The sequence below is a fragment of the Giraffa tippelskirchi genome, chromosome 4 (assembly GCF_054371585.1).
Source record: "Giraffa tippelskirchi isolate mGirTip1 chromosome 4, T2T-mGirTip1v1.2.pri, whole genome shotgun sequence".
Classification (NCBI taxonomy): domain Eukaryota; kingdom Metazoa; phylum Chordata; class Mammalia; order Artiodactyla; family Giraffidae; genus Giraffa; species Giraffa tippelskirchi.
In genome coordinates, this window is record NC_137278.1 from 183,334,445 (window position 1) to 183,346,660 (window position 12,216).

Sequence of the window (12,216 nt, forward strand, 5' to 3'; positions counted from 1 at the left end):
TCTGAAAAGTGAAGGCTCAGGGAGCTGAATTATCATTTAAGACTTGTTTTTGCCCTGAATACAAGCCAAGCTGAGTTTGCAAAGTCAGTACCCTGGGTAGCTGAGCCATTTTTTTTCTTCCTTCTTTACATTAAGGGCACATCTGCAGGAAGGGCTTTTAAGTAAAATTTCAGTTCCAGACCCTAAGCTTCTACTCTCTGCAAGGATTACAATTCAATCCAGGTATTAGCTGGTCTAACCACACTCCTTACAACATTCCTCCCATATCACTCTTAGGTATAAACTCAATATAAACTGTCAATCCTATACCTCTTTTTTTTTTTTTTAATTACTTCTGGACACCTGAATTACTGGTTTACATATTTATTTTTATTTCTCTACTTGACTGCACCAGATCTTAGCTGTGGCACACGAAATCTTTAATTGCGACATGCAAACTATTAGTTGTTGCAGTAGGATCAGTCCCCTAACCAGGGATTGAACCCCCAAGAGCCTGGCATTGGCAGCATGGAATCTTAGCCACTGGGCCACCAGGGAAGTCTGTGCACTTACAACTCTTTGATTCTGACATTCAGATACTTCCTTTTCTTTTGGGAGAGCTTAGCTATGCATCAATCTTTTAAGTCTAGATTTTCTAGAAGACTGTGATGTGGAAGCTTTTTCATGTAAGATTTGTCTACTATCTTATAGAACTGAGAAGTCTCACTATAACTTTTGCCTGTTATCATTATAAGAATAAAATGTAGGGAACTAGACTCAGTATTTTGTAATAACCTATAAGGGAAATAATACACACATATATAAAGCTGAATCACTTTGCTGTACACTTGGAACTAATACAACACTGTAAATCAATTACATTTCAATTTAACTAGCTAAATAAAAGAATATATTATACCCTCCCTGAGGGTCTATACTGTATTTTTTTTTTATCGCTATAACCTGGGCCAAATAAACAGTCTTTGATAAATATTTTTCCAAAAATGACCAAGTGGCTCAGAAAGCATCCACTTTAAGGAAATAAACACTGTTTTGTTAGTAGTCCACATTCGAGACCACAAAAACATTTAAATATAGATCTGTGAAAGGACAAGGCTTCTCAGGTGGCTCATTGGTAAAAAATCCGCCTATCAATGCAGGAGAAACAGATTTAATCCCTGGGTGGGGAAGATCCCCAGAGCAGGAAATGGCAACCCTCTCCAGTATTCTTGCCTGAGAAATCCCATAGACACAGGAGCCTGGCAGGTTGTAGTCCATGGGGTCACAAAGGGTTGGACACAACTGAACGACTGAGCAGGCATGCACACACGTGAAAGGGTAACACCAGGTGTGTACTAGCAGTAAAGGCATAGATCCTTGCACAGAAAAAGAACTCAGTGCTATTATTTTTCAGTCACTAGGTTAAAAATGAGTTGAAGATAAACGTGTCTTGGTACTTCCCTCTCTGCATCTATTACTAAATAGCTTCACTTTCTCATTAACTCGAGTAATTGGATTCTTTAAGATACTCATTTTTCTGTTAATAGCTCTATCTCAGAAATTTCGGTCTAAAACCTGAGACAGCTTTTACTTTTTTCTCACTTAGCTCCCAAGCATGTCAAGTCTACCCTTCTGAGTCCTTCCCTCTCAGCCCGACATCTTATTCTTATTTCTGGTCCGTGAAAACCAAGCCAGTCTCACAGCTGGTAGATGCCTCTGCCTCTAACGGGTCTCTTGTCCATCGTCTAACATGCAGATACTATCAGTTTAATCTACATAAAACACTACTTTAATCATGTCTTTCAATTGTTTAAGAATCTACTTTATCTAAAGAGTACAGAAACATCACAATACCTAGAATATAAGTCAGTATTATGATTTTTTTTATGAAACACTGATCCCTAAATAAAGAACATGATAAACTAAAAAAAAAAAAAAAGAAAGAATCTCTAATCATTCATGATGAAACAATGTACTTTCTAATCTGCCATTGAAAGTTCTCCTGGATTTGGATCTAACTCATTTACTTTTCATCTTTTCTTCTCCTTTTTATTCCCCACACCATCCCCAACCCGCACTCTGATCAAACTCAATCTGTTACTGTTTTGATTACAGATCCTTTCCCTTTGCTGAGTTTAGTCCTTTTACTTGAATGTTCTTGGCTTAACCAAAAGTTTCAGTTATGCTCAGCTTTTTAATGAGCACATACTTGTGGCATTAACTGTTCTTTGAATTAAGTGCCAAGTCCTGAACTATGTATGATCCTTTGGCTAATTTGCCCTGCATTTAAATGATAGTGGATGTCACTGGAGCTCCAAGGGTTTTTTAATATTGATTTGGCCAGGAGTCACTATAACCAAAGAACGTTAAATGCCATTAGCACCATAGTAATGAGCTCCTCTTTTTCACTCTGTGGAGTAAAGGGAATTGAGTGTCAATGGCCAAACATATTTGCACTCTGGTCTCGATAGAGACTTGGGGCTGTGTCCATGAAGGGGCTCTTTTCATGTCTCTTTTGGTTTTTCAGCTTATTTAATCCTTCAGTTTTGGATCTTCTGTCTCTTTTCTTTCAGACAAGTTTTATTTGGAAAGAACTTCAAATTCAAACTGGCAGTAAGATTCTTGCCCTGCTATTCTCAGTTTGGATGCTAGGAGTCTGGAACGAACCCTAAATGGGTCCTAACTGTTAAGTTCAGTGACGGAGAAAAGCTGGAGAGAGGAAATAGAGATCAAAGAGTTCCAGGAACTGAAATGTGGAAAAGTTGATATTCCTGAGAAGGATAAACAGGAAGGACACGTCACCACTATAACCAGAAGGGGAGGTGAATGCATTTGTGTGCTCTATGGCCTACAGATGTATTTCTGTAGCATGAAAACAACTGGTTTAAAAAGTCTCTCTTTTTTACTCTTTTTTCCTAGAAAATAATGTTTCCAAGCTGGCTGGAGAAACAACTGAAACGCAACTTTTCTTAGTTTTCATTTTATCTCAAAGAAACTGAAAAATCCCCATTTGTTGACTATATGACAGGAAATGAGACTGAAGTCTTGAATTCTGATTTTTTTTCTTTAGCACTTTCTTAAAAGTACTGACATAATATTATCTCTTCTAGTTTTGCCCCTCCTAATATTGTCTTATAAGGTAACAGCCCAAGGAAAGCTATGTGAGAAGCATTTAGGTTTCCAGAAAGAAAATATTTTAACAAATAATTCAAGTGCACCTGACCTTTTCAGCTATGATTTCAAAGTATTAAGCATTATTTTGATTTCCTCAAATGCAAGTAGTTGGGCTGAAAACATTCCAGCTTGTATTAGTGTAACACATAGCAAAGTCAAATAGAAGCTTAAGACTATTTATGAGTAGGGTTACTCATGATTCTGCCCAGCTTGGCAAACAGACTTGTCACTGTCCTGGCTGTGTGGACCTACCATTCTGGCTGGAAGAGTTTTTTTGACGTTTTATAAAGACTGAAAAAGGATTAGTTGAGAATAATTCTGTTTACGCCATACATGATAATTGTCTTTACTTTCTTACAGAGATTGCATGCAGGTTCTGTCGCGTCCAACTCTTTTGCGACCCCATGGACTGTAGCCCGCCAGGCTCCTCTCTCCAAGGGATTCTCCAGGCAAGACTACTGGAGTGGGTTGCCATACCCTCCTCCAGGGGATCTTCCTAACCCGGGGATCGAATCTGTGTCTGCTGGATTGCAGGCAGATTCTTTAGTGTCTGAACCACCAGGGAAACCCCCTTACAGAGATTATGCTCTAGCAATTTTTCATTCTCTAATAACTGGAGAAAACTCTTAAGCAAACGCCCTGAGAATCTCGGCTTGCATCCTAATGTGTAAGAATAGCTGCATAAGGCTGGAAGATTAGGAGTGCACCGCACAACTGGGAGTTGTTTTTCCTACTTAGAAAAGAAAAAAAAAAAAAAAAAAACTCCTAAGATAAGAGTGAAAATGAACACAGTCTGGTTAAAATCTAATGTCACTATCAGAAGGGAGTGTGTTTGCATTTGGCACTTAGATGATCAATCAGCCCAGTCTTCCTCAGCCTCAGAGCAAGGAAGCTGCAATGAAAAAGGAAGCAAGATCTCAAAAGGCTGTACTTCTACAGATTCCATGAGAACCTGGGTCCTCTGGGTCCACCAGTGACACTGGTGACACTGTGATAGAATGTTAGTGGTGTTGACAACGGCTGCAGTCGTGATATGGATGATGGTGAAGGGCTGGTTTTAGTGCCTTCTGCTCCTGCATATGGCTTCTGGTGACTCAGCAGTAAAAGACCTACCTACCTGCAATGCAGGAGCCACAGGAGACACGGGTTTGATCCCTGGGTCAGGAAAATCCCCTGGAGGAGGGCATGGGAATGGACTCCAGTATTCTTGCTGGGAGAATCCCATGGACAGAGGAACCTGGTGGGCTACAGTCCATGGAGTCGAAAAAAAGTCGGACATAACTGAAGGAACTTAGCACGCACACACTCCTGCATATAAGACATCAGAATCCCTGACTCAAGATCAGAATTCTCGGACTTGGGCAACTTGGCATCATCAGGGGTACTTCCTGTGGGGCAGTATCTGGATAGTCATGCTGTCCATGGGTAAAAATAGCATAGCTGCCCTTCTCAACTTAGGCGTAATTAGACACATTCTTTTGGATCTGTACTGGGAATTAAGAAAAACAGTAGGTTCCCGCATGGCAGTCAACAGAATGTCATTAGGGCTCATGTAAGACACCCACTGGATATTCTTAAATTTATTTGGAAAGATCTTCTGGAGGATAGATTTCTTGAGGTTTAAGTAGGATTACAGATGGGCTTCCCAGGTGGTGCTAGTGGTAAAGAATCCACCTGCCAATGCAGGAGACATAAGAGATGAGGGTTTGATCCCTGGGTGGCGAAGACCCCCTGGAGGAGGAAATGGCCACCCACTCTGGTATTCTTGCCTGGAGAATCCCATGGATAGAGGAGCCTAATGGGCTACGGTCCATGGGGTCACAAAGAATCGGACATGAGTGTCTGAGCATCATCAATGCCAAGTAGGATTACAGACAGCTTTTTCTTTAAAAAGAGGTTGTTTTTGTAATCTTGTTCTTGGATACAGACTGCTGTGATTCAGGAAATACAGGCGATGATCTTAAGAATGATCTCTGCTTTCTCTTCGCCAGTCTTCCAAGCTCTGCCGCTCTCCTGTGTATCTGTGTAGATGCTGAAGTGTGCTGCTCAAGTCTCCCTTCCAAATGGTCTGCTGCCCAGCCACGAGGAATGTAGGAGCTGATGGTCTCCAGCAATCGGCTCCCTTGGATGTGCCTCAGTGTTTGAACAGAGGTCAACTTCTCAGAGTGCCTCTCCAGCCAGTGATGGAGCAAAGTGATGCTACAAGTGGTACAAGGGCTTAGCTTTGGACAATCATTGCTCCAGAGAGCCCCAGTGGACTGGCCATGTTTTGTGAGTTTTGCCGTGTCTGTGACATGACCCGACAGCACCCCCGCCCTGCAAAATCCTACTTCCTTCTGTTTCCTTTTAAGGTATTATACTTGTTAATAAATCATTCGCACACACAACTCATCTCAGTATCGGCTTTATAGAGAGTCCAACAGGAAGGGTAGCTCTCACTGTCCTCCTATCCTTTGACTAAGTTACTGTTTTGTTTTCCAATGTGGAGAGGAATTAGCTCTTGGTCTTTATAATTAATAGGCCGGATTTCAGATGTGAATTTTGCCCATTGGGCTATGTATTGCATTTCAAAAGAAAGATCTCACTCCATTTAGCTTCTTCTTTGTCTTTTAAAATAATTACTTGAAATATTTTCCCTGATGTTTTTCCATAGAAGCGAAAAATTGGGAGAGAGATAGAGAGAGGAGAAATATGGAAAATGTTTCAAGTGAAGTTAGTTTTTCTTTTTTGCTTTTCACTTTCCTTGCCAAGTTTAAAACCATGAAATCTTGACTAGATACTAAATACAGAAAAGTCTCAAACAAACTGAACCTGGTTTAAGCATGTTTACGTATGCCTATATTATGTTTTGAGAAGGGATCTTTTCAATGTAATGAGTATTTGTAATAAATAAACACTAAATAATACTAACATCTTATGATTTTATGGCGTTTTACACTTTGCCAAGGACTTTCACTTTATCTTATTTTAATCTTGTGTAAAAATACCCCAAAAGGCTGAACTGTTCCTTCTAGACTTTCCAGTCTTCTTTATTCAACACTAAGAAAACTGAAAATGTGTACTAGAACATTAAAATGAAAGTCTTGCTTAAGATCTTAAGACCACAGATTCTAGAGACTCCAGGAATACTTGGGACAGTCCTCCCCCAGAGAAATATATATATATGACTTCCGTGATGGCTCAGTGGTAAAGAATCCACCTGCCAATGCAGGAGACACAGGTCCAATCTCTGGGTTGGGAAGATACCCTGGAGAAGAAAATGGCAATTCACTCCAGTATTTTTGCCTGGAAAAGCCCACGGACAGAGGAGCCTGGTGGACTACAATTCATGGAGTCACAAAGAGCTGGACATGACTAAACAACAACGACTATAATATATTAAATATATTATGTATATGTGATATATTAAATATTAAATATTAAAATATAGTATAAGAAATGAAGATATTTCTACCACTTAAATCAGTAAGCTTATTCTTAGTAATATATAGAAAAAATAATTCAAGACAAGAAAGTCGATGAGTACATAAGATCTCTATATGGATTTATATAAAATAGAAAAAAAAAAAGAGAAGAAATCACTTAAATGTTCATCTGCTGGTTGATTTCCTACTGATATTAGAATAAAATTCAAGATCTTTCTTACGACCTTCCCAGGCCTTGCCCATCTGTCATCTCTGACCCTTCTTTGCCCTTACCACATTTTAGCCACTGACCTTCTGTTAGTGCCTCAAAGGCATGCAGTCCCTTCCACCACAGGGCCTTTGCACATATTCTCCAGGTTTGTTTTTGATTTTTAATTATTTTACATTGGAGTATATTTGATTGACAACGTTGTGTTAGCGTCAGGTATACAACAAAGTGATTCAACTATACATACACATCTATTCTTTTTTAAATTCTTTCCCTGTTTAAGTTTTTACAGAATATTGAGCAGAGTTCCCACTGCTATACAGTAGGTTCTTGTTGGTTATCCATTTCAAATATAGCAGAGGCACTTATTCTCCTGACTTACAACGTGATTATTCTCCCTGACCTCTCTTCCTCTCTTACACTGCTCCTGACTTACTCCTTATTCTCCATGCTACAGCTGAAATGTTTCCATGGGAAAATTCCCCTGGCTAGGTCTGGTCTGGCAATAACAAGCTGTCATCATACTTTGTAGGTTCTGTTTGTAGCAGTTATGACAATTTTATGTTTAACAATGTTTCTTCTTAATGGCTTTCTTCCTTGCTAGACTTAAACTTCTAGAAGGGCAGAAGGCATGTCTATCTTATTTAATGATATTTTCTCCTGCCACATGTGAGACCCATAGTAGACCATCAGTAAATATTTATTGACAGAATAAATCAGTCCAAGTCTGAATTTCTCTTCATGTCAAGGAGTGAATGCTATGAGTGCTGGTGGAACCAAGCACATCAACTGTGGATTTTCAGAACCTCATTTTCATCAGGCTCTAATGAACTGGACTGTTCTTTTGCTTAAGGCGGCTATCTTTTTTCTCCCCCTAAACGAATCATAAAAAAGGGAAATGCACTCTCTAAATGGTTCACGTTTGCAAAAGAATAAAAAATCGTCATTACGTGACTGGGCCAACGTAATCATAGTGCTTATCTGACTTTATTAAATGCCCTCAGGATCTGTTTCCCAGATTAGCCTCTGTAATCTGCTATTCCAGGAACAACACTGGATTTTTTTTTTTTGTTTGACTCTAGCTTTATGTCCTTTTATAGTATTTCCTAAGGAAGTTCATCTGTATTTGCATCCTCAATAGGGGGATGTGAATATTCAGTATTACATGCATGTGTCTGAGTCTGTATTTCCAGATTTGCAAGACACAGTTATGGAGATATAGATCTTACTCATGCTTTTACTTTTGTACAAACATTATGAATAGCCTTTATTCCTACAAACCATCTCTGGGAAGATGGTTCTCTGGTTTCTACTGCTCCACTCATGTAACTATAGCATGATTCAGAACAAAGCTCGTTGTCTTATAAACAACACACTGGGTTCAAATCCTGTTGGGCTCTTACTTGCAAGAGTCCTCCCTGATAACTCTCTGAGAACACTGCTCTTAACCTCTGTAATTCTTCCCTCTTGAATCTCTGCTTTCATTTTAAAAAGACTTTAGGACAGAAGAGTATCAAGATGTCCCTGAAGCTTGCTTTGAGGTAGTGGGAGCAAAAAGAAAAAAAAAAGATATAAATGAACTTATTTACAAACCATAAATGGAGTCACAGACATAGAAAATAAGCTTCTGGTTACCAAAGGGGAAAAGGAGAAAGGATAAATTAGGAGGTTGCAATTGACATGTACAAACTATCAACAGGACAGATAACCAACAAGCACTGGCTGTATAGCACAGGGAACTGGACTCATGGGGTCACAAAGAATCGGACACAAATGAGTGACTGAGCATAAATGCACATAAGGGAAAAGAATCTGAGAAAGTATATATATATATATATATATATATATACACACACACACACATGCTATACACCTGAACTAACACAACATTGTAAATCGACTATACTTCAATAAAATTTAAAAAATACTTTATTGTTAAAAAATGCTAACCATCTAAATTAAAACATATAAAAGCTGACTTACTAGAATTTGAGGATTGAGACCCATGTAAGAGCAATGTTTTCTTCTGTGAATCAGCACATTCTTTTGTAGACAAAAGTTTGTTTTCCATTAAATTGATCTTGTACAGTTGACTGCTTTTGGTAACTATAGATGTGATGGGAATAGGGAAAAATAAAATATGGATAAAAATGGGGGAAAAAATGATGCTAGCCATCATCCTACAGCACAGGGTTGCCACAAACCGTCGGTTCGTAAAAAACATAACATCTGCGAACTGCAATAAGGCAAAGCACAATAAAACCAGGTGTGCCTGTAAAAAACAAATGTTAGATTAGAGTCTACTGGCCTTTCCTCATTTGTCTTCTGGATCATTTACACTTTGCAGTTAAAGGGAGAAGGGAAGTGGTAGGGGACACAAAGACTGCTGCCTTGAGGCCAGCCTGATCTGGGGAGGAGTGCTCTGACTGAGAGCAGAGCCCCTGCTGTGTGTGTGTGGAGGGGGTCGGGGTGGGGGGACACTGCAAAAGCCAATCGAAGTGGTGCCATGATGGCAGTTATAGAGAGAAAGGGCTGTAGCAATCAATTTCACATCTACTATGCGGCAGTCACTGTATTTGATCCACAGTGGAGTGATGCAAAATATGAAGGCATTTGGAAAACAGGTTAGAATTCAAAGAGGGAAAAGGATCAAAGAGATCATTTGGCAGTAGGCTAAGCAAAAGCAAGGGTATTGAGGTGGTCAGAGCAGGGGGTGTACTGGAGCTATGTGTAGTAGAGTTTGGTTGGAAAACAAGGGATCGGGGAGGATGAGGCAAGCTTTGCAAGGACCTTAAATGACAGAGTGAGTCATGAGAGATTTGGGAGTGTGGTTATTCTATAATTGAAGATGCCCTGTAGGAAAATTAATATACTGTGCATGTGTAAAATGCTTTAGGGTGAGAGAGACCATAATTAAGTCTTAAGCCTTGAGTGGTTGATATAGTAACTAATGAGACTCTAAGATACAAAGGAGGCAGAAAGAAATGGAAAAAGTCAGGAAAGTCATTGCTAAGCATAACTTGAGTGATTTAATAACTTTATAAGGATGTAAGATCCCTCCAAGGCTTTAAATCTGAGTTATTGGAGCAATTTAAGAGAGAATTGGGGGGGGCAAGTTTGGGGAAAGAGAAGGAATATACTATAGAAAGTTTACATTTTGATTATGCCTACTGTGCTTAGTCACTCAGTCGTGTCTGACTCTTTGCGACCTCATGAACTGTAGCCCGCCAGCCTCCTCTGTCCATGAGACTTTCTAGGCAAGAATACTGGAGTGGGTTGCCATGCCCTCTTCCAAGGGATCTTCCCAACCCTTGGGTTGAACCCAGGTCTCCCACATTGCAGGTGGATTCTTTACTGCCTGAGCCACCAGAGTTTACATTTTTATTGTGCCTATAGTTCACTCTAACAGAAAAAAAGTTTAGATTTTACTGAAGTCCTAAAGATATGGAAACAAGTTTTCTGTCTAGTACCTTGGTCTCCACTATAGCCTTTCAAAATTAAGTCTAACTCTTATGGAATTGTGGAGTGAGCATGTTAAATTTGCTTATTTACTTATTTTTACGCTGCAGTGTTCTCTGCGCTAGTCAAATCCTAGCTATATTCCCAGTACCCATAAGTCGCTGGTGGGAGTGGCAAGAAATACATTTATTATCTTTTCACTCGTTTCTTCAATAGATAAGGAATCGTGAAATACTCAGCTGATACAATAGTTGTGAAGTTGAATAAGATGCTTAGCATAGTGCCTGCTGCTGCTAAGTCGCTTCAGTCGTGTCCTACTCTGTGCGACCCCATAGACTGCAGCCTACCAGGCTCCACCGTCCATGGGATTTTCCAGGCAAGAGTACTGGAGTGGGGTGCCATTGCCTTCTCCAGCATAGTGCCTGGCACTTAGCAATTGTTCAAATTACCTGTCACTGTTGTTACTTCTCATGAATAAAGGAGTGAATTTTGGTACCTGCCAAGCCAGCTCAGAGAGATTTTCTATTGTCCCCCTCAGACTCCTTCTCTAGTCAAATTATCTGTATAATTTGATTATTTCCCAATACTTTCTACCCTTATCTAAGTTATGAAGATGATTTTTTTTCAGCTTTCTACTTTGAAAAGACTGAACAGAGAAAGCACTGGCAATTGGCAGCAAGAAGAGAAGCACTAACAAACCACCTGGGCAATGGAAAGTGTGGATTTGATAGTTTACATAGTAATTTCATTATTCCATGGTGAACTGAATAAGGAAATGAAAATGAAAGTTAAATTGTAATTACTGTAGCCTAAAAGTGGTATTTTGGTACGATGACTCAGCAATATTATTTGTTTTTAGAAGTATTTTCTGAGGACTTCCCGCGCGGTCTACTGGTTAAAACTCTGAACTTGCCCTACAGGGGGCATGGGTTTCATCCCCGGTTGGGGGAGCTAAGATCCTACATGCACCATGCAGCATGGCCAAAAAAAAATTACTAGAGATATTTTCTGGAAGTTATCCTGGTAAACTATTAGTTGTGTAACTGATAGTGTGTAAAGTATTAGCCATTTTACCAACATGTTTCTAAAATGAGGATGTGCGCATTCAACACTTGATACCACAGAGCAATCATGGAACATATTCTTAAGGCGTGGATTTTGCTTAAAGATACAGTTACTCCCCCTACCCACAACCCCATTAACATCAACTTGGATATATTTCTTAGTCATTCAACAAGTATTTGCATTCAGGCAGAATGTTGTTTGCTGGGCAATACTGATTTAGAAAGCAGAGACATCGGTTTGTAAACAAAGTTCTGCATCGTCATAGCTATGGTTTTTCCAGTAGTCATGTACGGATGTGAGAGTTAGACCATAAAGAAGGCTCTTGAGAAGACTCTTGAAAGTCCCTTGGACTGCAAGGAAATCAAACCAGTCAATTCTAAAGGAAATCAGTCCTGAATATTCTGAAGGACTAATCTTGAAGCTAAAGCTCCAGTACTTTGGCCACCTGATGAGAAGAGCTGACTCGCTAGAAAAGACACTGATGCTGGGAAAGACTGAAGGCAGGAGGAGAAGGGGGCGACAGAGGATTAGACAATTGGATAGCATCATTGACTCAATGGACATAAGTTTGAGCAAACTCTGGGAGATAGTGTAGGATAGAGGAGCCTGCTGTGCTGCAGTCCATGGGATTGCAAAGAATTGGACAACACTTAGTGACTGAACAACAAGAACAACAATAACAACCGATTTAGAAAATGGATATGGCTCTTGGTGGTGGTGGGGATTACAGGATAAAATGCAAAATTTGTATACATTTTTAAGTCACAATATAAGACGACAAGAAATTTTGACTTTGTGGGGGACTTCTTCAGATTAAACTGCCAGGTCTATGAAGGTGTACATTCAATTCCCTTAAATTTTGAGGATGACTCTAAGGAAAAGCTTGGCGAGTAAGTATGGAAAGCT